This window comes from Lutra lutra, chromosome 8 (assembly GCF_902655055.1).
Source record: "Lutra lutra chromosome 8, mLutLut1.2, whole genome shotgun sequence".
Classification (NCBI taxonomy): Eukaryota; Metazoa; Chordata; class Mammalia; order Carnivora; family Mustelidae; genus Lutra; species Lutra lutra.
Window position 1 is genome coordinate 14,018,699 of NC_062285.1, and position 25,753 is coordinate 14,044,451.

Consider the following 25,753-nt stretch of genomic DNA (forward strand, 5'->3'; position numbering starts at 1 on the left):
TAAAATCTTTTAAATAAATAAATAAATAAAGAAAGAAAACCAAAAGACAGCCGACAGAATGGGAGAAGATATTTGCAATGGCATATCAGATAAAGGGCCAGTATCCAAAATCTATAAAGAGCTTATCAAACTCAACACCCAAAGAACAAATAATCCCATCAAGAAATAGACAGAGGACCTGAACAGACATTTCTGCAAAGAAGACATCTAAATGGCCAACAGATACATGAAAAAGTGCTCAATGTCACTCAGCATCAGGGAAATACAAATGAAAACCACAGTGAGATACCACTTCACAACAGTCAGAATGGCTAAAATTAACCAGTCAGGAAATGAGAGGTGTTGGCGAGGATCCAGAGAAAGGGGAACCTTCCTACGCTCTTGGTGGGAATGCGAGCTGGTGCGGCCACTCTGGAAAACAGTATGGAAGTTCCTCAAAAAGTTGAAAATAGAGCTATCCTATGACCCAGCAATCACACTACTGGGTATTTACCCTAAAGATACAAATGCGGTGATACGAAGGGGCATGTGCACCCCAGTGTTTATAGCAACAATGTCCACAATAGCCAAACTATAGAAACAGTCTATATGTCCATTGACAGATGAATGGATAAAGAAGATGTGGTGTGTGTGTATACACACACACACACACACACACACACAATGGAATATTATGCAGCCATCAAAAAACCCAAAATCTTGCTATTTGCAACAACATGGATAGAACTAGAAGCTTTGTGCTGAGCAAAATTAGTCAATCAAAGAAAAGCAATTATCATATGATTTCACTCATATGTAGAATTTAAGAAGCAAAACAAAGGAGCATAGGAGAAAGGAGTAAAAAAATAAAACAAGACAAAATCAAAGAGAGAGACAAACTATAAGAGACTCTAAATCACAGGAAACAAACAGAATTGCTGGAGGGGAAGGGATAGGGATGAGGTAACTGGGTGATGGACATTAAGGAGGGCACATGATATAATGAGCACTGGGTGTTATATAAGACTGATGAATCACTGAACTCTACCTCTGAAACTAAGAATATGTTATATGTTAATTGAATTTAAATTTTTACAAAAAAAGAATGACTATCTTAAGATGATTCCCTTTTTTTTCCCTTAAAAACTATGAGCGTTTATTTCATTTTTCAAAAAAGAGAGAACATTTATTTTGGAGATATAAATTAAGACTCTTTAACATGTGTCTAAACATATAAATGTGAGATAAGAAAACTGAAGGGACCCCATGAAAGAAAACTGGGGGCTTTTCCTCCTTTTCCTGCTTCTACTCTTTCTAGGACCTACATCTCTGCATGCACGTGCCTTCATGTATGTCCTCCTTATAGGGGACAAGGAGTTAATGATTTCTTTGCCGTCTTCCAGCATGATAGGTAACATCCAAGGAACGACTGGGCGAGAATGACCAGGCGAGGCCATGATGTGTGCATTCCAGACCACTGGTGCTAGATAGCTTGGATGCCAAGACACCCCTGGCACCAGGGAGAAAGTGACTTATGATGGACCTTGTCCTTGTTCTGACCAGTTCGTGGATGCCTGAGAAGACACGTGCACAAGACCATGATTGTCAATAAAAACCCCAGACCCCATGCAAAGAGGAGACTCCCCATCCCTTCCTTCCTGAGTCTCCCAGATGCTGTCTATATCTGTACCCTTTATAACTTCAGTAAACCTCCCTCACTTCCTGCTGGCTCATGCTTGATTTCTATCCTGAGCAAAGCCAAGGACCCCCTTGGCTGGTCCTGCAGGAGCCCCTCTGGGTCCTTGGAGCTGCCCTGCCTGCATCAAATGCAATGAATAACGGGCTAAGTAAACGAAACTCAGAACTTGCCCATGCAAAGATTCCACTAACTTGCATAAATAGGTGCTGCGTTTTCTTGCTTCAAGTTCAGTCCCAGTACAAGGGAGCATTCGAGAGAAACAAAACTCTGACTCCAAAAAGCCTTGGAAAGTAAATGCATCTTGTGGACATCTACACAGCAGAACAACATAATAGAAAGATTCTGGACCTCTAGCGGCCTTGTATAGCACAGCCAGACCAGGCTCACTGTGGATATGAAACAGAAATGGACATTCTTTGGTATTGGTTCACTGTCTTGGCACTTAAGCCTATATTGTATTAATTCAGAGAATGTATTTACTATCCTGATCCTAACTAATATTATAACATGTCTAGAATTATTCTCTAATTGTTTTGAGCAACTTTCAAGGCAAAACAATCTCATAAATAATGTATTCAATCCAACAAGTATTTATCAAACAAAGGACTACTCTAAGAACTAGAGATCTAGACACAGAACAGACAAAATGCCTGTCGTCAAGGAAATTACATTCTGTGTGACACGCAAATGAAAAAATGTAACACAATAACATGATGTTTGTATCTCTGGGATTTATGAAAAGAATGCCCACATCTGAAAAGCCAGAGTTTTTACAGATGAAATTGCATTTCGTATTGAGAATTCAGCCACAAATAGAAGGAGAGGATTTTGTACCTGAAGGCACACAGTTCTGGAATCTGCCCAGTAGTTATGGGTTTGCGAGCATTAAGACCAGAACGCACTTTGTGAAAGGCTTTGCATGTCTTAGTTTGCCCACAACAGTCCCCATTTATCTCTGTTGCCCAGATAATAGCTTCTCCTCTCACTCTCAAAAGTGTCTCAGTTGGACCATAAATTATCTGGTCACCCCATCTGCCAACGACTTAGGATTCAGTCCTGTAAGTGATGAGTTGCAAATCAGAACTATTTTGGATGCAGCCACCACAAAATTACCCTGTCACAACATAAAAGGCCTGATTTTTAAAATTTTTAAATCATCCCAAGCCTTTATTCCACCCTTAATTCCCATATCAATTATGGCAGGCTTGTACTTTATACTTCGCTCATTATTGTAGTCCTTGTATTTTTATGAGCCTGTATTACCTTAACAATTAATAAATGACATAAGGATATAATTAGACTTAAATTAGTCTCCAGCTACTTCCAAAACTATCATTAGATGGTTTCAGATGGATTAGACAAATGTCTAATATATTGCCAATCAAGTAAGATTAGCACAATTACAAAAACTTTAAAAGTCAGATATGTTCATTCTCTAGAGTTTAAAAGAAAAAATGCATATAGTAGTTTTCCAGGGCTTTCGTAGCAAATGACCACAATCTGGGTGGCTTAAAACAATAGAAATTTATTCTCTCACAGTTCTGAAAACATAGTTTTCAGATTAGGGTTTGGTAGGGCCATGCTCCCTCTAAAGGCACTAAGGAAGAATCCTTCCCTGCCTGTTCCTAATTTCTGGTGCTCACCAGTAATCTATGGCATCCTTGGTTTATACCTGTATCAATCAATTCTCTGTTTCTGTCATTACATGGTCACCTCCCTTGTGTGTCCTCTGTGTCCCTGTGTGTTCACAAATCTCCCTTTTCTCAGGGGACACTGGTCATTGTATTTGAGGCTCAACCTCATCCCATATAACCTTGTTTGAACTTGACTACATCTGCAAAAATCTAAATAATTATCCACATGAATTTGGGGGAAGGGACACTATTCAACTCAATACAGTCCCATTATCAAGCAAAGTATAATATTTATCAAAAATAACTGCCTACACTCATTGAAACATTAACAGAGAAACCAGAGAGTCTGCTGACCATGCAGCATCTAATTCTCAGCAAACAAAGCAAATGCTCTGCTAGACTGACGTAAGTGAATGAGCCAGGAAGTATGTGTGACTCCATGTTTCCAAGTGGCACCAAACCCCAGTCCCATCATCACCCATTCCGTGACACCCACCCAGTCTCTTTTTTAATCCATGATCTCACCTCATTCTCAACTCCCCGTCTCCACCCTATCCCTAATTCTTGCTCCAGGATGCAGAGTCTGAAAAGTTCTAAAATTCAGGCATACAGTGAGGATACCTGTTTTATACATTACTTCATAATACAAAAGCTGAAACTTCCAACAATTTCTTTTTTAGCCCATGTTAAAATATCCCTAAATCAAAATGTCTGCATCAAGACAAATGAGGTCAAACATACCATAATTTTGAAGGAAGAACAGCACAATCCAATTATACCATTAATGAGGCCACTTTGACTACCATACGGGGGATCCACGAAGAAGAGTAGAGTGCATGGTAGTGTGTCAAGATAATATTCACCAGAATCAACACGTATCTTTCCACCTCTACAGGCATGTCCCTGTATCTAGAGACTCTCTCATCTTACCCACTTCTCAGCCCAGACAGCCAGACATGAGCAACAGGGTCTCTGTAAGGCTGGGTTATCTCAGAAAACCTGGAGGACACAGTGTCCCATCTGTGGCTTGGAAATTTCAGTTAAGCTCCAGCTGTCAAATAGAAATCTATGACTGTGTAGAGTCAACAAGAACCAGAAAATGTAAAAAAGGTAAAACCAGTCAAATTCTTTGCTCTTAAACCTCAAAAATGAAGGTCCCTGGGCATATGAGAGAGGAATCATGTTTTTCTGTATATGTTATGGACAAGTTCCCCCCAAATTCATAGGTTAAAACCCTAAACCCCTATTGTGACTATCTTTGGAGATAAAGCCTATAAGGAGGTAATTAAAGGTTAAATGTGGTCATAAGGGTGGGCCCTAAGTCGATAGATCAGGTGTCTTTATATGAAGAGGAAGAGACACCAAAGATTACACCCTTCCTCCCTCCCCCTGCTTTTCCCCCCGCAACCTCACACCACACCTGTACAGAGAAGAGGCCACGTGAGGACACAGAAAAAAGATGGCTATCCACAAACCAGTAGAAGAGACCTCACCATAAACTGAATTTCTGGCACTGTGATCTTGGACCTCTTTCCTCCTGAACTGTGAGAAAACAAATTTCTGTTGTTTAAGCCACCCACCCTATATAGTATTGTATTATGGCAGCTTTGTCCACTAATACGGTATAACCGATCTTAAAATTTGGGGCTTACACAAGGGCTTATTCCCTTACAAAGCAACAATCTAGAAGTAGGCAGTCTAGGGCTAATGCAGCTGTTCCACAGAACCCTCAAACACCCAGGCCCCTCCCACCTTGCTGTTCTGCCATCCTTAGTGTGTGGCTTCTAGACTCAAGGTCATCTCATGGCCCAGGAAAGCCACTCCAAGGTTTGCATTCCAAGTAGTAGGAAGGAAGATATGAAGAAAAACACCTTTGAAGGAAGTTTTCCAAAAGTCCAAAATAATACTTTCACTTATCTCTCATGAGGCAAAATTTATTCACATGACTGTAACAAGCTTTAGGGGAGACAGGATACTTGTTCAAAATTTTGTGTTATAGAAGAAGACAGTGGATATTGGAGCCTAGTGATGGTCTCTAATACAAAATATGAGAAAAAAATTTGAAATGACATATAATTGAGCAGAATTCATTTTCCCACTTGCATTTCTAGCCTCCAATTAGACAGTCTGAGAGAACAGAGAAGGTACTTGTTATGGTTGCCCAGCCTTTCAGTCTAGTCTGCAAAAATGAGAGTTCTGATTCCAGTAGACCTATGCCCTGATTCCAGACGGGTTACCCTTGGAAGGAGCCAGTGTCCCCAACACCCCCACAGCTGGGAGAGGAAAGACAGCTGCATGGCAAGCCAAAGAAGATGGGTCGAGAAATGCCTCTCACATTCCCTGACCCCTGTGTATTGTTATGATTTGTAATAAGAAATATATATTTGGTCTTTGTCCTGATTCCTGACACAGAGCTCCTAAAAGTCTTAGAATTTACCTTGGAATGCACCTAAAGATGGGGGCTGGTTACCAGAGAAAGCAACCATGAAAAGACAGGTAGAACTTTCAGTCTCACCCCCTGGTTTCTGGGGAGGGAAGAGGGGCTAGAGGTTGGAATCAATCATCAATGGCCAATGATTTAGTTGACCATGCCCATGTAATGAAGTCTCCATAAAAAACAAACAAACAAAAAGAGTTCAGAGAGCTTCCAGGTTGGTGAACACATTGAATGGCGTCCTCGGAGGGAACACGGAAACTCTGCAGCCTTTCCCCATACCTTGCTATATACATCTCTTCTATCTGGCTGTTCCTAAGTTACATTCTTTCAAAATAAACCAGTAATCTAGGGAGTAAACTGGTTTTCTGAGTTCTGTGAGCCACTCGAACAAATTACTCAAACCCAAGGAGGGAACTGTGGGAGGTGACTCAGAATTCCAGGTGAGACTGGCATCCAAAGTTGCGGGGGAGGGGCAGCCTTGTATTCTGCGGTATCAGAATTGAGTTAAACTATTGGCCGTCCATCTAATGTCCCAGAATTGCATGTGGGTGTGGGGAGCAGCCCCACACTCTCTGGAAGTGGATGCAGAATCTTGTTCCAGAAAGATGAGGAAATTAGCCAAGTGTTTCTCCTGTGCGCCCAGGATGGCAAAGTAGAACAGAGAGATTTCCACTGGAAACTGTCCCGGTGGAACGCTCTCTGTGACAGTTGCCATAGGCTGAAGGAGAAGAGGGCCAGGGAACCCAGACTGTGTGACCCTGCCCTCGGGCATTTGCTAGGACTCACTTCACAAGATTCAAATGAAAGAGAATCATATCATCACGAAAGATATACTAAGAAAAAAGTCTGAGTAAGATTCCCTTTAAAAATAATAAAAATAACTTAGAATCAGTCAAGATAAGGATAGGAGCTAAAATTCAAGAGAACTGTGCACAGAAACAGGGATTTTACCAATTATCATCTCACTGATGAATGGGAAGCACGGCTCAGGAGAGAAAGACAACATGGATTTTGTCCCCAGTTGAGCACGAGTTACAATGAAAAAGTGGAGAAATATTTTTGATACGATTCTTTTTTTTTTTTAATTTTTATTTTTATTTTTTATAAACATATATTTTTATCCCCAGGGGTACAGGTCTGTGAATCACCAGGTTTACACACTTCACAGCACTCACCATAGCACATACCCTCCCCAGTGTCCATAATCCCACCCCCCTCCCAACCCCCCTCCCCCCATCAACCCTCAGTTTGTTTTGTGAGATTAAGAGTCACTTATGGTTTGTCTCCCTCCCAATTCCATCTTGTTTCATTTACACTTCTCCTATCCCCTTAACCCCCCATGTTGCATCTCCTCTCCCTCATATCAGGGAGATCATATGATAGTTGTCTTTCTCCGATTGACTTATTTCGCTAAGCATGATACCCTCTAGTTCCATCCACGTCGTCGCAAATGGCAAGATTTCATTTCTTTTGATGGCTGCATAGTATTCCATTGTGTATATATACCACATCTTCTTTATCCATTCGTCTGTTGATGGACATCTAGGTTCTTTCCATAGTTTGGCTATTGTAGACATTGCTGCTATAAACATTCGGGTGCACGTGCCCCTTCGGATCACTACGTTTGTATCTTTAGGGTAAATACCCAGCAGTGCAATTGCTGGGTCATAGGGTAGTTCTATTTTCAACATTTTGAGGAACCTCCATGCTGTTTTCCAGAGTGGTTGCACCAGCTTGCATTCCCACCAACAGTGTAGGAGGGTTCCCCTTTCTCCGCATCCTCGCCAGCATCTGTCATTTCCTGACTTGTTAATTTTAGCCATTCTGACTGGTGTGAGGTGATATCTCATGGTGGTTTTGATTTGTATTTCCCTGATGCCGAGTGATGTGGAGCACTTTTTCATGTGTCTGTTGGCCATCTGGATGTCTTCTTTGCAGAAATGTCTGTTCATGTCCTCTGCCCATTTCTTGATTGGATTATTTGTTCTTTGGGTGTTGAGTTTGCTAAGTTCTTTATAGATTTTGGACACTAGCCCTTTATCTGATATGTCATTTGCAAATATCTTCTCCCATTCTGTCAGTTGTCTTTTGGTTTTGTGAACTGTTTCCTTTGCTGTGCAAAAGCTTTTGATCTTGATAAAATCCCAATAGTTCATTTTTGCCCTTGCTTCCCTTGCTTTTGGCGATGTTCCTAGGAAGATGTTGCTGCGGCTGAGGTCAAAGAGGTTGCTGCCTGTGTTCTCCTCAAGGATTTTGATGGATTCCTTTCTCACATTGAGATCCTTCATCCATTTTGAGTCTATTTTCGTGTGTGGTGTAAGGAAATGATCCAATTTCATTTTTCTGCATGTGGCTGTCCAATTTTCCCAACACCATTTATTGAAGAGGCTGTCTTTTTTCCACTGGACATTCTTTCCTGCTTAGTCAAAGATTAGTTGACCATAAAGTTGAGGGTCTATTTCTGGGCTCTCTATTCTGTTCCATTGGTCTATGTGTCTGTTTTTGTGCCAGTACCATACTGTCTTGATGATAACAGCTTTGTAATAGAGCTTGAAGTCCGGAATTGCGATGCCACCAACTTTGGCTTTCTTTTTCAATATTCCTTTGGCTATTTGAGGTCTTTTCTGGTTCCATATAAATTTTAGGATTATTTGTTCCATTTCTTTGAAAAAAATGGATGGTACTTTGATAGGAATTGCATTAAATGTGTAGATTGCTTTAGGTAGCATAGACATTTTCACAATATTTATTCTTCCAATCCAGGAGCATGGAACATTTTTCCATTTCTTTGTGTCTTCCTCAATTTCTTTAATGAGTACTTTATAGTTTTCTGTGTATAGATTCTTAGTCTCTTTGGTTAGGTTTATTCCTAGGTATCTTATAGTTTTGGGTGCAATTGTAAATGGGATGGACTCCTTAATTTCTCTTTCTTCTGTCTTGTTGTTGGTGTAGAGAAATGCAACTGACTTCTGCTAATTGATTTTATATCCTGACACTTTACTGAATTCCTGTACAAGTTCTAGCAGTTTTGGAGTGGAGTCTTTTGGGTTTTCCACATACAGTATCATATCATCTGCAAAGAGTGATAGTTTGACTTCTTCTTTGCCGATTTGGATGCCTTTAATTTCCTTTTGTTGTCTGATTGCTGAGGCTAGGACTTCTAGTACTATGTTGAATAGCAGTGGTGATAACGGACATCCCTGCCGTGTTCCTGACCTTAGCGGAAAAGCTTTCAGTTTTTCTCCATTGAGAATGGTATTTGCGGTGGGTTTTTCATAGATGGCTTTGATAATATTGAGGAATGTGCCCTCTATCCCTACACTTTGAAGAGTTTTGATCAGGAAGGGATGCTGTACTTTGTCAAATGCTTTTTCAGCATCTATGGAGAGTATCATATGGTTCTTGTTCTTTCTTTTATTAATGTGTTGTATCACATTGATTGATTTGCGGATCTTGAACCAGCCTTGCAGCCCTGGAATAAATCCCAATTGGTCGTGGTGAATAATCCTTTTAATGTACTGTTGAATCCTATTGGCTAGTATTTTGGCGAGAATTTTTGCATCTGTGTTCATCAAGGATATTGGTCTGTAGTTCTCTTTTTTGATGGGATCCTTGTCTGGTTTTGGGATCAAGGTGATGCTGGCCTCATAAAATGAGTTTGGAAGTTTTCCTTCCATTTCTATTTTTTGGAACAGTTTCAGGAGAACAGGAATTAGTTCTTCTTTAAATGTTTGGTAGAATTCCCCCGGGAAGCCATCTGGCCCTGGGCTTTTGTTTGTTTGGAGATTTTTGATGACTGTTTCAATCTCCTTACTGCTTATGGGTCTGTTGAGGCTTTCTATTTCTTCCTGGTTCAGTTGTGGTAGTTTATATGTCTCTAGGAATGCATCCATTTCTTCCAGATTGTCCAATTTGTTGGCGTAGAGTTGCTCATAGTATGTTCTTATAATTGTCTGTATTTCTATGGTGTTCGTTGTGATCTCTCCTCTTTCATTCATGATTTTATTTATTTGGGTCCTCTCTCTTTTCTTTTTGATAAGTCTGGCCAGGGGTTTATCAATCTTATTAATTCTTTCAAAGAACCAGCTCCTCGTTTCGTTGATTTGTTCTATTGTTTTTTTTGTTTCTATTTCATTGATTTCTGCTCTAATCTTTATGATTTCTCTTCTCCTGCTGGGTTTAGGGTTTCTTTCTTGTTCTTTCTCCAGCTCCTTTAGGTGTAGGGTTAGGTTGTGTACCTGAGACCTTTCTTGTTTCTTGAGAAAGGCTTGTACCGCTATATATTTTCCTCTCAGGACTGCCTTTGTTGTGTCCCACAGATTCTGAACCGTTGTGTTTTCATTATCATTTGTTTCCATGAATTTTTTCAATTCTTCTTTAATTTCCTGGTTGACCCATTCATTCTTTAGAAGGATGCTGTTTAGTCTCCATGTATTTGGGTTCTTTCCAAATTTCCTCTTGTGATTGAGTTCTAGCTTCAGAGCATTGTGGTCTGAAAATATGCAGGGAATGATTCCAATCTTTTGATAACAGTTGAGACCTGATTTAGGACCAAGAATGTGATCTATTCTGGAGAATGTTCCATGTGCACTAGAGAAGAATGTGTATTCTGTTGCTTTGGGATGAAAAGTTCTGAATATATCTGTGATGTCCATCTGGTCCAGTGTGTCATTTAAGGCCTTGATTTCCTTGTTGATCTTTTGCTTGGATGATCTGTCCATTTCAGTGAGGGGAGTGTTAAAGTCCCCTACTATTATTGTATTATTGTCGATATGTTTCTTTGATTTTGTTATTAATTGGTTTATATAGTTGGCTGCTCCCACGTTAGGGGCATAGATATTTAAAATTGTTAGATCTTCTTGTTGGACAGTTCCTTTGAGTATGATGTAGTGTCCTTCCTCATCTCTTATTGTAGTCTTTGGCTTAAAATCTAATTGATCTGATATAAGGATTGCCACTCCTGCTTTCTTCTGATGTCCATTAGCATGGTAAATTCTTTTCCACCCCCTCACTTTAAATCTGGAGGTGTCTTCAGGTTTAAGATGAGTTTCTTGTAGGCAACATATAGATGGGTTTTGTTTTTTTATCCATTCTGATACCCTGTGTCTTTTGATTGGGGCATTTAGCCCATTAACATTCAGGGTAACTATTGAGAGATATGAATTTAGTGCCATTGTATTGCCTGTAAGGTGACTGTTATTGTATATTGTCTCTGTTTCTTTCTGATCTACTTCTTTTAGGGTCTCCCTTTGCTTAGAGGACCCCTTTCAATATTTCCTGTAGAGCTGGTTTGGTATTTGCAAATTCTTTCAGTTTTTGTTTGTCCTGGAAGCTTTTAATCTCTCCTTCTATTTTCAATGATAGCCTAGCTGGATATAGTATTCTTGGCTGCATGTTTTTCTCGTTTAGTATTCTGAATATATCATGCCAGCTCTTCCTGGCCTGCCAGGTCTCTGTGGATACGTCTGCTGCCAATCGAATATTTTTACCATTGTACATTACAGACTTCTTTTCCCGGGCTGCTTTCAGGATCTTCTCTTTGTCACTAAGACTTGTCAATTTTACTATTAGGTGCCGGGGTGTGGACCTATTCTTATTGATCTTGAGTGGGGTTCTCTGAACCTCCTGGATTTTGATGCTTGTTCCCTTTGCCATATTGGGGAAATTCTCTCCAATAATTCTCTCCAACATACCTTCTGCTCCCCTCTCTGTTTCCTCTTCTTCTGGAATCCCAATTATTCTAATGTTGTTTCATCTTATCACGTCGAATTCTCCCCTCGTGATCCAGTAGCTGTTTGTCCCTCTTTTGCTCAGCTCCTTTATTCTCTGTCATTTGGTCTTCTATATCGCTAATTCTTTCTTCTGCCTCATTTATCCTAGCCGTCAGAGCCTCCATTTTTGTTTGCACCTCATTAATAGCTTTTTTTATTTCAACTTGGTTAGATTTTAGTTCTTTTATTTCTCCAGAAAGGGCTTTTATATCTCCCGAGAGGGTTTCTCTAATATCTTCCATGCCTTTTTCGAGCCCAGCTAGAACCTTGAGAATCATCATTCTGAACTCTGGATCTGACATATTATCAATGTCTGTATTGATTAGGTCTCTAGCCTTTGGTACTGCCTCTTGTTCTTTTTTTTGTGGTGAATTTTTCCGCCTTGTCATTTTGTCCAGATAAGAGTATATGAAGGAGCAAGTAAAATACTAAAAGGGTGGCAACAACCCCAGGAAAATATGCTTTAGCCAAATCAGAAGAGATCCCAAGTCGTGGGGGGGAGAAAGGGGATAAAAAGAGGTTCAGAAAGAAAGAAAAAAAAATTAAAAAAAGAAAACCAATAAAGAAAAAGTATAAAAAGGAATATATATATATATATATATATTAGATAAACTAGTTAAAAAATGTTAAAAAAGAAAAGGGTAAAAGTTAAAAAAATTTAGCAGAAGAAAAAAATTGAAAAAGAAAAGAAAAAAAAATTAAATTAACTGCAAGGCTAAAGAATCATGGGGAGAAAGCCATGAGTTCCGTGCTTTGCTTTCTCCTCCTCTGGAATTCTGCCGCTCTCCTTGGTATTGAAACTACACTCCTTGGTAGGTAAACTTGGTCCTGGCTGGGTTTCTTGCTGATCTTCTGGGGGAGGGGCCTGTTGTAGTGATTCTCAAGCATCTTTGCCCCATGCGGAGTTGCACCGCCCTTACCCAGGGGCCGGGCTGAGTAATCCGCTCGGGTTTGCTTTCGGGAGCTTTTGTTCCCTGAGCGCTTTCCATAGAGTTCTGGAAGACGGGAATGAAGATGGCGGCCTCCCGGTCTCCGGCCCGGAGGAGCCGAGAGCCCGGGGCCCCACTCCTCAGTGCGCCCCCAGAGAACAGCGCCCAATGACTCCCGCCACCCTGGCCTCCGGCCGCGCTCCGAGCTGACCGAGCCTGCGACCGGTTCAAGGCAACCCCGAGCTGAGAGTCACTCCTCGGCTCTGTCTCTGTAGCCGGCTTCCCGGTTCTAATACCTGTGAGCTCTGCGACACTCAGCCACCCCCGATCCTTCTGTGACCCTGCGGGACCTGAGGCCGCGCTGACCCCGCCTGGGCTTCACCCCGGTTAAGCCTCTGGAGCGATGTCCCTCAGCGGAACAGACTTTTAAAAGTCCCGATTTTGTGCTCGGTTGCTCTGCCGCTCGCTGGGAGCCGGCCCCTCCCCCCGCAGTCTATCTTCCCGTCGCTTTGGATTCACTTCTCCGCCAGTCCTACCTTGCAGAAAGTGGTTGATTTTCTGTTTTTAGAGTTGCTGTTCTTCTTCTCTTCGATCTCCCATTGGATTTGTAGGTGTTTGCAATCTTTAGATATAAGCTATCTAGCTGATCTCCCACTACCTGAAGTAGTCTCAGCCTGCTACTTCTCCGCCATCTTGACTCCTCCCCCTTTTGATACGATTCTAATGAAGAATTTAAATTCCCCAGCAATGAATTATTTTATACTTTTACCTGAGATCATAGAATATAAAATTGGATAAAGCAAAGCAAACTAGAAGTAGTTGAGATAGATTTTGTGGGGTCTTAGCAACTCTGCTCAGTCATTTGATTACACCAGCACCCTTTGCCATGTATTCTACTGAGCTTGACATTCACTTGTTCGTACAGAATTTTTCACTTTGACCAGATTCTTTTTTCAACTGAGGAAGATGAGAAGAAAGGGAGAGTGGGAGGGATAGAGGAAGGGAGGAAGGGTAAGGGAGACAGTGGAGGAGGGAAGGAGAGAAGTCTGGACCCAAGTGAACCAGAGAAAAGTTTCCCATTTAAAATGTATTTCTTGGTGTGTTCATTGAAAGAATAAAAGAAACGTATTATTACTAACTTGGTGTCTGAAGCTTGCTGCCAGAGCAGCAATGGACTGCAGAGCTTCTAGAAGTCCCAGAGCAGGCAATGAGATGCCTACCAAAAACTTCTTCTCTAAGCACACTGAGCTGAACCCTTTGTCCTTGGCAGAATTCACAGGGGAAGGCACCACTATAGTGTGAAGACCACATTAGCCTGAAATTACCAACATCTGTTCCTGTTTAGTTTTTAAAGCAATTTTGCACATGTTATATAAATACCACCCCTGTGATTCAGGCAGGAAAACATTATTATTGGCCTCGTTTTACAGTTGAGGGTAGGGTGAGAATATTTAAAAAAAAAAAAACACACCATCTTCTGACCTCCTTATGTTTCATCATCTGACCACAGGTACTGTCTGCTCGTGGTGTTAAAATTGAATATTTCACACTATTCATAGAAAAGGCACCAGTTTATGAAAATGAGCTAAGGAGAAATGGAGCATCCCTGAGTTGCCTCTGTCCCCTACCTCCCACTTGCCCCTTACCCCCTACTTCAGCTACTTCTCCATGTCCTCATGGAGCTTACTTAACACAGAGGTCCTCATAAAGCTGAGATTGAAAGGATAAAGATGTCATTCAAGCAGAGAACCAGAGACTTGGATTCCAGGCAACAAAGACCTTCTCAATTTTCAAGAACAGAGAGGAAGACAATATGGCTTGAACTTAAAAGAAGTTGGAGAAATGGGTTGGCACCAGATCTTATAAAGTCTTAACCATCACATCAAGGAGTTCAGATTTTATCCTAAGTACAAAGGCAAGCTTAAATTGTATGTAAACAAGGAATGACAGTTCAGGGAGGCAACACATATGGTGGCTAATAAGCCCAAATTCTATCCCACACTGCTCCCCCAAATTAACTTGAAATGGAGTTTTGTTAGTCTGAGAAGTTTGTGTGTTTCGGCTTCTACTACCAGGAGCCATATGGATCTAGTAAAAAGCAGGACAAAATAACTTAACTTGGATGAAAAAGACCTATAGCAAATTTTGTGTTCTAAACTTTAAAAATATGTAACACTAGTGTTTCTTAAACCATATGCTTTTTTTCAGTGTTCAGTCCCAGTACAAAACTATCTTTGCTATAGAAACACACCTACAACTATTTCAACATTTTTCTTTTTTTTTTTTAAGATTTTTTTTTTTAATTTGACAGAGAGAGAGAGAGAGAGATAGCAAGTAGGCAGAGAGGCAGGGAGGTGGGGGGAAGCAGGCTCCCCGCCAAGCAGAGAGCCCAATGTGGGGCTCAGTCCCAGGACCCTGAGATCATGACCTGAGCCAAAAGCAGAGGCTTAACCCACTGAGCCACCCAGGCATCCCTATTTCAACACTTTTCTAAAGTACACACAAGACCCTGTAATATCCAACAGCTTGTTGTCGCCTCTGGGATTAGGCCGAGCTTCCAAAAAGTTTGCAGTGTTTGATTTCCTATTTCTTCCCATTCAATTTTGTGTTCCCTCTCTCTCTTTCCTGTTCATATTCTAGATCGAGGCTTCCAACTATAAAATGTTTAGTTTTGACAAATCTAAAGCAGTGATCCTTTCTTTTTTATCAATATTTGTTATAAACATTAATATTACAGACAATTTAGATTTCCTCTTGTTTTTGATGAATAAGATTTTAACTCAAATTTAATACATGTTTTTAATTACATTTTTGAAATCACAAATTAGGTAACGGTCCAAGGGGAGGATTTTTTTTTGTAACTCTACTGAGGCACAATTGACATATATTAAACTGCACACATATAGGTATACTTTCCAGCCAGTTTTGACATATGTACACACCAATGGAAACCATCAGTAAAATCAAGATTATGAACACATTCATCCCTCCTAAAGGTTTCCTTGTGCCCCTCTATAATCCTCCCTTTCTCGCTCCTCCCTTCCTTTCTCAGTGCTTTTACTCACTACAGATTAGTGTGAATTTTCAAGAATTTATACAAAAGATGAGATCAAACAGCATACGTTCTTTTTTTAATCTGGCTTTTGTCACTCAGCATAATTATGTTGAGATTCACCCACATTATTGGGTGTACCGATAGTTTATTCCTTTTTGTTGCAGAGTAGTATTCCATAGAGTAATTACTACACAATGTGTTTATCCATTCACCTATGATGGACATCTGAGTGTTTCCAATTGGGGCTATTACAAATAGAGCTCTATGAATATTCATGTAATAGGTCTTTGGGTGGACATATGATTTTATTTCTCTTAGATAGATACCTAGGAATGGAATGGCCAAGTCCTATGGTGAGTGTATGTCTAACCTTTTAATGAACTGCTAATTTCTAAGTGGTTGTACCATTTCCACTCCCACTAGCAATGTATGAAGAGTTCCAGTTCTTCCACACACTTTCCAACATATGGTATGCTCCATCTTTTTAATTTCAGCCATTCTAGTGAGTGTGTAGTAGTGTCCCTTATAGGTTTAGTTGGTTTTCATATCTACACTTATTTTAAGATTTTAGAAAAGGCATCAGTAAGTTTTATATTTTAAGTATTGATTTTACACTGTGCATAGTCACACCCTTCATACTAACGGCCCCAAACCACTTCTCATCAGATTTGGTCTTTCATACAAAAGCTGACTGGTGGTAGCTGCCATTTGCTATCACCATGTGAAAGGAAATGGGGGTGGGAAAAGAGGAGTTTCAGACTTTGCTAGAGGTAATGCTGAGTGACCAGAAATTTCATATTAAAAATTTATCATTCTCGAGGTGCCTGGGTGGCTCAGTTGGTTAAGCATCTGCCTTCTGCTCAGGTCATGGTTCTGGGGTCCTGGAATCGATCCCCGTGTCAGTCACCCTGCTCGGTGGAGAGTCTGCTTCTCCCTCTCCCTCTGAGCCTACCCCCTGCTTGTGCTATTGCTCACTCTCTCTCTCAAATGAAAATCTTCTCAAAAAATTTAACATTCTCAAAATAAACAAAGAACTCTTATAACCCCACAATAATACAACAAAGCAAAAGAAAGTAAGAAAGAGAGGCAAAATATCTGAATGAACACCTCACCAAAAAAAGAGACACAGATAATAAACAAGCATATTAAGAGATGCACAACTTCATTTGTCATTAGGGAAATGCAAATCAAAATGACAATGAGATACTGCCACATACCTATTAAAATGGCTACAGTCCAAAAAACTGACAATGCCAATTGCTGGTGAAGATGCAGAGCAGCAGGAGCTCTCAATGATGGGTATGCAAAATGGTACAACCACTTTGGAGGGCAGTTTGGCAGTTTCACACAAAGTATACATAGTCTTATTATATGATCCCGAAACTCTACTACTAGGAATCAAGTCAACTGATTTGAAAACTTACGTCCATACAAAAATCCTGCCTATGAATGTTTAAAGCAGTTTTATTCATAATCACCAAAAATTGGGATCAATTGGTGAATGGATAAACAAACTGCAGTTTATCTACCTAATAGGATACTACTCAGTGATGAAAGGAATGAGCTAGGAAACCACACAAAGACTTAGATCAGTTTAAATGCATGCTGCTAAGTAAGTGAATAAAGCCAATCTGAAAAGGCTACACACTGTATGATTTCATTTCTATGACATTCTGGAAAAGGTAAAACTGTAGAGATGGTAAACAAAAATGCTGTTAAAAGGTAGCTATTGGGGTGCCTGGGTGGCTCAGTGGGTTAAGCCTCTGCCTTTGGCTCAGGTCGTGATTCCAGGGTCCTAGGATAGAGCCCCACATCAGGCTCTCTACTCAGTTGGGAGCCTGCTTCTCTCTGTCTCTCTACCTGCCTCTCTGCCTACTTGCAATCTCTATCTGTCAAATAAATAAATAAAATCTTTAAAAAAAAAAAAAAGTAGCTGTTCAGGAGTGTCTGTCTGGCTCAGTCCATAGAGCATATGACTCTTAATGGAGCTGTGGGCTTGAGGCCCACATTGGGTGTAGAAATTACTTAAAAATTTTTTGGTTTTAAGAAAGTAATGGGGTACCGGGTGGGGGACAACATTATTAATGTATTTAACACCACTGAAGTGTACACTTACAAATGGTTAAGGTAATAATTTTATGTCATGTATATCTTATCACAATAAAAAAATTTTAAGGCAAAATAAAAAAGAGAAAGACTTCCTGGTGGTCCTCTGGTTCCTAGTGTAGCTCCCCATGGGGCCCAGTGGTACTTCCTGTCTGAGTTCAGTGAGCTATCAGAACTTCTCTACAAGAATTGCTTTTGGCTTAAGCCATAGGTAGCAAGGATCCCTGCTTTACAGACGCATGCTCTGGAAGACACAATGTATGCATATGTATCTCAGTATTTCAAAGACGTTAATGCTTATTGAGTCATCTACCACTGGGCTCCCATGGGCATAGCCTCTGTGCAGTGTCAGTGCCAAGAAACCATCAGGCAAGTTTAATTTTCAATCAAGTCCATATTTCTTAAAATTCCTTTCCTCCCTTCCTTCTCACTCTCTACCACTCTCATACCCAGCAGTGTCCCCAAAACATCTTTCTCCCTGCTTTGCTTTGAGCTCCCTGCCAAAAATCCTCTCCCAAGCTTTCTTGGGCTCTCTCTCTTCTTCCCTATCCTTCTCCTCCTGCCGATTTTTCTTCCATCCAGCCTGTCTAGTACTCCTCCCACTGACTATCACTCAGGTGTGAAGCAGGAAAGGAATGTCTGAGAACATTGGCCAGAGGACAAGTAGAGGGTCAGAGGTCAGGCAGAGGGAACATTTTGTTAAAGGGCAAGAAAAAACACATACACTAGATACAAAACATATAATTAGTAATAACATACTAATTATACACTTTTCTGACTAAAATAGAAACCACAGTTTATATTTTATCAGTTTATATTTTAAAAGGCCAAGCACAGAAGCTTTACTATGACAGAAACATGAGCTATAGAGGTACCCAAGAGGTCTTGAATATTGCTTGAACAAACCACTATTGCTTAAACAAACCAAGACTTAGAGGCTTAACACAGCTATTTATCATTATCTCTCAGGAATCTGTAGGTTGATTCAGCTCATCTGGGTGTTCCTCCACATACTCTGGTGTTGCTGCATTTAGATAAGAACTGGGGCTAGAATCTCCTGAAGGTTTGATGGGGCTGGGTGTACAAGATGGCGTCTTCAGCTCATGTCTGAGGTGGCCTCTCTTCCCTCATGTGCCCTCTCTCTCTGATGGGATGGCCTGCTTCCTGGGTGTTCAGGGCTGAGAGAGGCAGGAAGAGAGGCTGCCAGCCAGTAAGTGCTAAGTCCCCCATCCCTTCTGCTGTCTTCTATCGATCAAAGCAGTCATAGAGCCCATGCACATTCAAGGGGGAAGGAGAAAATGGATTCCACCTCTTGATGGAGAAGGGAGATATGGTCATGGCCATCTTTGGAAAATACAGTCTATTGCAGATGGTGTAAAAGTTATATGTTTAAATAAGAAGCAAATATTCCCTACAGTTAAGGATAATCCAAATAAAATGAACAGGAGAAACTTTATAAAATGTCAAACCAAAGGAAACCCTCCCCATCAAAAAGTGGCAGAAATCTTAATTCTGGTCAGTCCAGGTCCTTTGCCAGAGGTGAACACTCTTAAGCCAGGAGGAGGAAATGGGCAAAAACACGTGTTAGACTTGGTGGACATGCCAAAAGAGTAAGGTAGTAAGTCATAGTTGAAATCCCAACTCAACTTAAACTGAGTTCCTCTGTGATGCCAGGGTCCACGTTGTCTATCCACTAACCATGTTTTGCAGACATATTCCAAGGAGATTGCTTCACTAGGGGAAATTTCTCCCATACCATCATCTCACGACACTCTGTTCTTCCTCACCTGTGATTCATTCAGCCCTTGTCTTCCCCACATCCCAAACTCTCTCACTGCCATTCCTGTATCATGAGGGGATTTCTGGAGTGTTCCTCTGTCCTGGCAGTTTAACTCTGCATTTTCATTGCAACTTTCTCAAGGAAAAGTAGATTATTCTCTCACACTCCATGTACCTTAAGTTTAGAAGGTGAGTTTGCCCTTGTCCATGCTCCGCATTACTACTGGAGGACTTTAAGTGGTTTCTCCTTTTATTCAAAACAAAAGAAAGCAAAAAGCAAGGTGACTTCTCTTGAGGCTCATACCATTTGGGCAGGCCACTCTATCTACCACTTCTGATCTGTCATCTCCACAAATCCCAGTCAGTCCTGATCTCTCATTTTGAAACTCTAACACCTGACTCCCAGTCTTCCTTTAAGATGACTTTGTATCTTGTCATCATTCTGTTTGTCTGGAAGTGCCATGAATTATACCTGTTTCTTGTGTTCTCATCCAGTTAGCATTCTGCTACTCTGAGAAGTGGCTCGGGCTCAACAGTAAATTGTGGGCTGCCCTAATCCTGGATGACTTAAACAGTTACCTGGGATGACATTTATAACCCCTTGGCCTCTCATTTCCTTGATCACCTCAGCCACCCAAACCTATGGTCACATTCTGGACATTGTGAGCTCCCATAATCTCAATGCCTCCAGAAGCAAAATTCAATCTACCTACCTTCTGAATACAACAACCTATCCTTACCCATAACAGCTAAACTTTCTCCAAACCTATGCAACCTAGTCCTGCAGGAGAATCACATGACTGAGCAGATTACTTACACCATCACTGTCGATTTCAAATAGTTTCTCAGGCTGTTTCTGGAAATCTCATGAAATTTTTCTGGTCAACTCACTCTCCCATTCTCTGCAGGGACCTTGTCGAACTTTTTCCAGCTTCCCTAATTTAGGGCAGTCTTTGATAGTCCCTCCTATCTCACTCCCAGCAGAGGGTTCTACTTCTTTTCTTACTTTACAAAAGAAAATAGTCTTTAAACTAGAACTTCTGCATCTCACAGCTATCAAAAAGAAGAAAATCCTTGTCAACTCCAAACCCACCCTCCTTCCTTTCTGGTAAAATAGAGGATATCTTATTTCTCTTTTTTAAGGACCAAACAATACACAATGGGAAAAAGACAGTTTGTTCAGTAAATGGTCATGGGAAAACTAGACAGCCACATGCAAAAGAAGGAAGCTGGACCACTTTCTTATACCACACACAAAAATAAATTCAAAATGGATTTAATGTGGAACCTGAAACCATAAGACTCCTAGAAGAAAACATGCAATAAACTCTTGGACATTGGCCATAGAAATATTTTTTTGGGATCTGTTTCCCAGGCAAAGGAAACCAAAGCAAAAATAAACTATTGGAACTACAAAAAACTAAAAGCTTCTGCACAGTGAAGGAAGCCATCAACAAAACCAAAAGGCAACCTACTGAATGGAAGATGTTTGCAAATGATACATACAATAAAGGATTATTATCCAAAGTACCTAAGAACTCATGCAACTCAACACTAATAAAACAAATAATGCAATTTAAAAATGGGCAGAGGATCTGAACTGACATTTTCTGAAGAAAAATAGATGGCCAACAGACACATGAAAAGATGCTCAATGCCACTAATTATCGGGGAAATACAAATCAACATCACAGTGACATATCACTTCACACCTGTCAGAATGGCTAGAATCAAGATGAGAAATAAAAAGTGTTGGCGAGGATGTGGAGAAAAGGGAACACTTGCATGCTGTTGGTGAGGATGTTAATTTGTCCAGCCACTCTGAAAAACAATATGGAGGTTCCTCAAGAAATTAAAAAAAAAAAAAGAAAGAAAGAAATACCCTATGATCCAGTAATTCTACTTCTGGGTATTTGCCAGATGAAAATGTAAACACTAATTTGAAAAGATATGTACATCCTTCTGTTTATTACAGCATTATTTGCAATAACCAAGACATGGAAGCAACCTTAGTGTCCATCAGTAGATAAAGATAAAGAAGATATGGTATATACATACAATAGAAGATAAATAAGCCATAAAAATGAATGAAATCTTGCTATTTGTAATTATACAGAGGGACACAAAAAGTATTTTAGTAGGTAAAACAAGTCCAACAGAGAAAGACAAATTTCTTATGATTTCCCTGATATGTGGAATCTAAAAAAAAAAAAAAAAAAGAACAAAGAAAATACAAAAACAGACTCATAAATACAGAGAACAAACTGATAGTTGCCAGAGATGAGGAGGTAGAGGGATGGGTGAGATTGATAAAGGCAATTAAGAGGTACAAACTTGGGGCGCCTGGGTGGCTCAGTGGGTTAAGCTGCTGCCTTCGGCTCAGGTCATGATCTCAGGTCCTGGGATCGAGTCCTGCATCAGGCTCTCTGCTCAGCAAGAAGCCTGCTTCCCTCTCTCTCTCTGCCTGCCTCTCTGTATACTTGTGATCTCTCTCTGTCAAATAAATAAATAAAATCTTAAAAAAAAAAAGAGGTACAAACTTTGTTATAAATTCAATAAGTCCCAGGAATGAAAAGGACAGCATGGGAAATATAGTCAACAATACTACAATAATTTTGTATAGTAATGGGGGTATTTTGTAATATATATAATTGTCAAATCACTATGTGTGACTTGTACTATGAACACCTGAAACTAACATAATATTCTACATAAACTCTATTTCAGCTTCAAAGAAAAAAAGAACTTAAGAACTTTTCATCATCAGTTATCTCTACTCTCTTTAACATTTAACCTTGCTCTTCCTTCTCTTGGAATGTCTTTCCAAATCCTGGAAGGGCTGCCCCTTCCATTACTTTGCAAAGAGGTATTGGCTGCCCACTCTTCCATTCCTATTAAGTTACTCCATTGCTGGACTTGACTTTCTATATAGTACTGACTGTTCAGAACCTTCCTATGGCTTCCCATCTCACAGTGAAGTCCCTACCATAGCCAGAAAGGACACACATGATTGGGCCACAATTTCCTCTTTGATCTCATATACCACTTGTCTCCCTCTCACTCTGCTCTGTCCATATTAGCTTACTTGCTGTTCTCCCAGCATCTCAAGTGCCTTCCTAACCCAGAGCCTTTGAATATTGTCATCCAAAAATCCACATGAATTAATCTCTCATGTCATTTAGGTCTGGCTCTTCAAGTGACACTATCAGAAAGATCTTCCTTGATAATCCTAATTAATGCAACGGCTCCATCCCTACTACTAACACCCTCACCTTTTAATTCCCTTCAATATACTTCTATTACTTAACATATTAAATATTAATTTGCTTTCTCCCATCTTGAAAGTACCATCCACCAGAGCAGGTACTGTTTTCTTCACAACTATTTTCATTGTTCTTAGATGAGTAGGTAGGTGCCTAAAAGTTGTTTTTGTTTTTGTTTTTACTAAATAAATGACGGAACTATCTTAATTTACCTAATTAATTTACACGTCCAATGTATGTCTTTGTACCTTCACCACCTTCCCCACATAAAAGCCCTTGAGGACACAACTGTATAGGGGAAGAGGAGGTTAATTCAACCACATTTATAAATCCTAACTGTTTTTAACTTCTGTATTTTCAGATCTCCCCACCCTCAGGAGGCTTCACTTCCAGAGTCTCGGGTTAGTTCCAGTCAGTCCTTCGCTATTACAAATCCTGTGGCCAAGAATGGGCGTGGGTATTGCAAAACTTCTTGTCATCACTCTACTGTCCTAATACATTCCTAAAAGTGGGATTTCTGGATCAAACGGTAACTGCATAGAAAAGTTTAATAGCTATTGCTGAATTCGCCTCCACGGGATTCACACGATTTTGGATTTCCACCAGCGATGTGTGTGAGCCCCGGGTTTCTTTACAGCCTCACCCGCCAACTCAGTGTGGTTAAGCTTTGGGGCGGGGTGGGGGGTGGTTGCCAATCGGACAGTTGAGAAATGGGCTGAGCCGAGAAGGCCCTTCCGCACCAGACCCCCGACCTCCGATGCCCCCACCCCGGGGTCCGGCAGACACCGGCCCCCGGGCTAGCGCGTCCCTGCGGTCTGGCGGGCTGACGCGCAGGCGCGGGGTCGCTCTGCGCCGCACTCCCGCGCCAAGTCCCCCAAGAGTGGGCTCCGCGCCGGGCGGGAAGCTCCGGCCTTACTCAACTGGCCCGAAAGAGGAAGCGCAGAGGGGCTGAAGTAAACACTTGGGAAGGCCGTTGCAAAAGAGGTCAGGGTCTCGGGCTTCTGAGGAGCCGTGCTCTGGCCACACCCCCTTAGCCACTAACGAGCGACGAAGAAAGATCAACTAGCGAGGGGATTCTCAGAGAAGGGGGCGCGCGTGGGGGAGGGGCGGGAGAGGAAGACCCAACTTTTCCCAGAACTTAAACTTTTTCCCCCCCTTTAAGGATGCGGTGTAAAGGAGGAGAAATAAGGGAAATGAGGCACAGACCCGATGAGTTGGGAAAAGCAGCCCCCGAGAGTTAGGAGCCTTCATCCACGCGTCCTCCCGCGGCTGTGCCTCCAACCGGGCGTCCCGGTTGCACCTCGATGCAAAGCGGCGCGGAGGGCGCCACACGTCTGCGCGCTGCGTGGGAAGGGCAGGGCTGACACCACTTCCTCCCCGAGGCGGCGGACCTGAACCCGGGTGGAGCCCAGTGGAGCCTCCGCGCCTTCCCTGCCGCTGCTCAGCTCCCGGCCCCGAGCCCCGCCCGCGCCCGCGGTCGCGTCCGCGCAGAGTCCCAGCCGAGTTCCCGCGGAGCCGTCAAGGTAAGCGGCGCCGGCCGCTCCGGGCGCCCTGCGAGCCTCAGCCGGGTCCCTCGGGGCAGCGGCGGAACCATGTGTCCCGTGGGTCTGCTCCCAGCTCCTGGCCGTGGCCCCGGAGAACTCGCGCCCTTCGCTTGGCCCTCGAGGGGAACGCGTACCCGGGGTCCCGTCTGCTGACTTCAGCCCTGGACCCAGCTACGCGGAGGCGGGGGGTGGGGGAAGGTTGGGGCGCGGGCTGCTCTTCTCCGAGTCCTCTTTCATCACTCTTGAGTGGTTTCCTGCGCAGAAAATTGCTTCACGGACAGACGGGGAACCTGTCTAACCTGCAGCAGCCCAGGAGCCCCCAACCTGACCCCTTGAAAAGCTTGCCTGGGGGGCATTTCAGGGCACTGTAGGTTCAGTGCAAGTCGTGTGAGAATTTGAGAGAGCCAATCGCAGTCGGACGTGTCTTAGGGTGTTTCCTGACTTTAAAACTTTTGGACGACTGTTCTTTTCTTTTTAAAAACATCTTTACCAGTGATTGGCCTTTTCACTTGAAAATAAAATAGAAGAACGATTTGGACACCAGAAGTCAGTCTCTTAATTTGGCTTGGAGTGAATGCCCAGAGTGCCATTTTACAGCATGAAGGAAACTGAGTAGGATGTCGTATCTGGGAGTCCCCCTGAAGACTTTGCCCCCTGCACCCCTGATTTTCCCTGTGGGGTCGTATTTCTTATTTTTACCATTGTGGAACATCAAACATGTAGTTTCTCAGAGTGGTACCACTCAGAGTAAAGTGGTTCCAAAAGGACTTTTTTTTTTAAATTTCTTTATTTATTTGACAGAGAGAGAAATCACAAGTAGGCAGAGAGCTAGGCAGAGAGAGAAGGGGAAGCAGGCTCGCCACTGAGCAGAGAGCCCGATGTGGGGCTCGATCCTAGGACCCTGGGATCATGACCCGAGCCGAAGGCAGACGCTTTAACCCACTGAGCCACCCAGGCGCCCCCCAAAAGGACTTTTAATGTGTTACTAAGAGAAAGAGAAAAGGGGTAACCGAGGAAGGTAACATAGTGGAAAGGTACAGGAGTTTATTACTCCCCGGGATATTATTTCTGGCTACAAAATGCTGTTTAAATAAAGGCAAGGGTACTTAATTCCTACTACTAATTCTCAGTTCTAGGCCTTTGAACAGGAATTTCAGAAAAGAGAGCTTTTGTCCACTGGCAATTTTCCCTCTGGCCTCACTGAAATAGTCTTACGGTTAAAGACTGGCTAGCAAAATCCACAGAAATCTGCCAAGAAATCTTCTATAATGTCTTCCGGTGGTATCTCCTGCCTGTTCAATATGTTGTGAAATATCTCAGGAATATAATGTCATCTTGAGGCTGTTAATACTTAATAATTTTCACACTGATACTAATATTTGTGTCTTTGTTGCGTCCTTGGAAAATTTGGATTATAGCTCCATATATGCCTGTAGCTAGACAAGGGTGACTTTGATTTAATTGCTTTAACCTCCCTGGATCTGAGATAACTTATTTGTAAAGTGAGATTGTTGGACTAGAGGATGTCTGTCATTACAGCAGCAGTTGGAGAACTGT

The 25,753-nt window shown here is 41.7% G+C and overlaps 1 protein-coding gene across 3 annotated transcripts in view; it reads left to right on the forward strand.

Annotated features, from left to right (window-relative positions):
* The first annotated feature begins 23,489 nt into the window (after positions 1 to 23,489).
* Positions 23,490 to 25,753, forward strand: part of APBB1IP (amyloid beta precursor protein binding family B member 1 interacting protein) — a 147,651-nt gene continuing 145,387 nt past the window's right edge. For 2 of the 3 annotated variants that reach the window (XM_047740167.1, XM_047740165.1), the window contains exon 1: positions 24,045 to 24,175. The gene's annotated coding sequence lies outside the window, so the exon portion shown is untranslated. Of the gene's footprint in view, positions 23,637 to 24,044; positions 24,176 to 25,753 lie in introns of those variants that run through there. The other variant, XM_047740166.1, reaches the window with a different exon arrangement.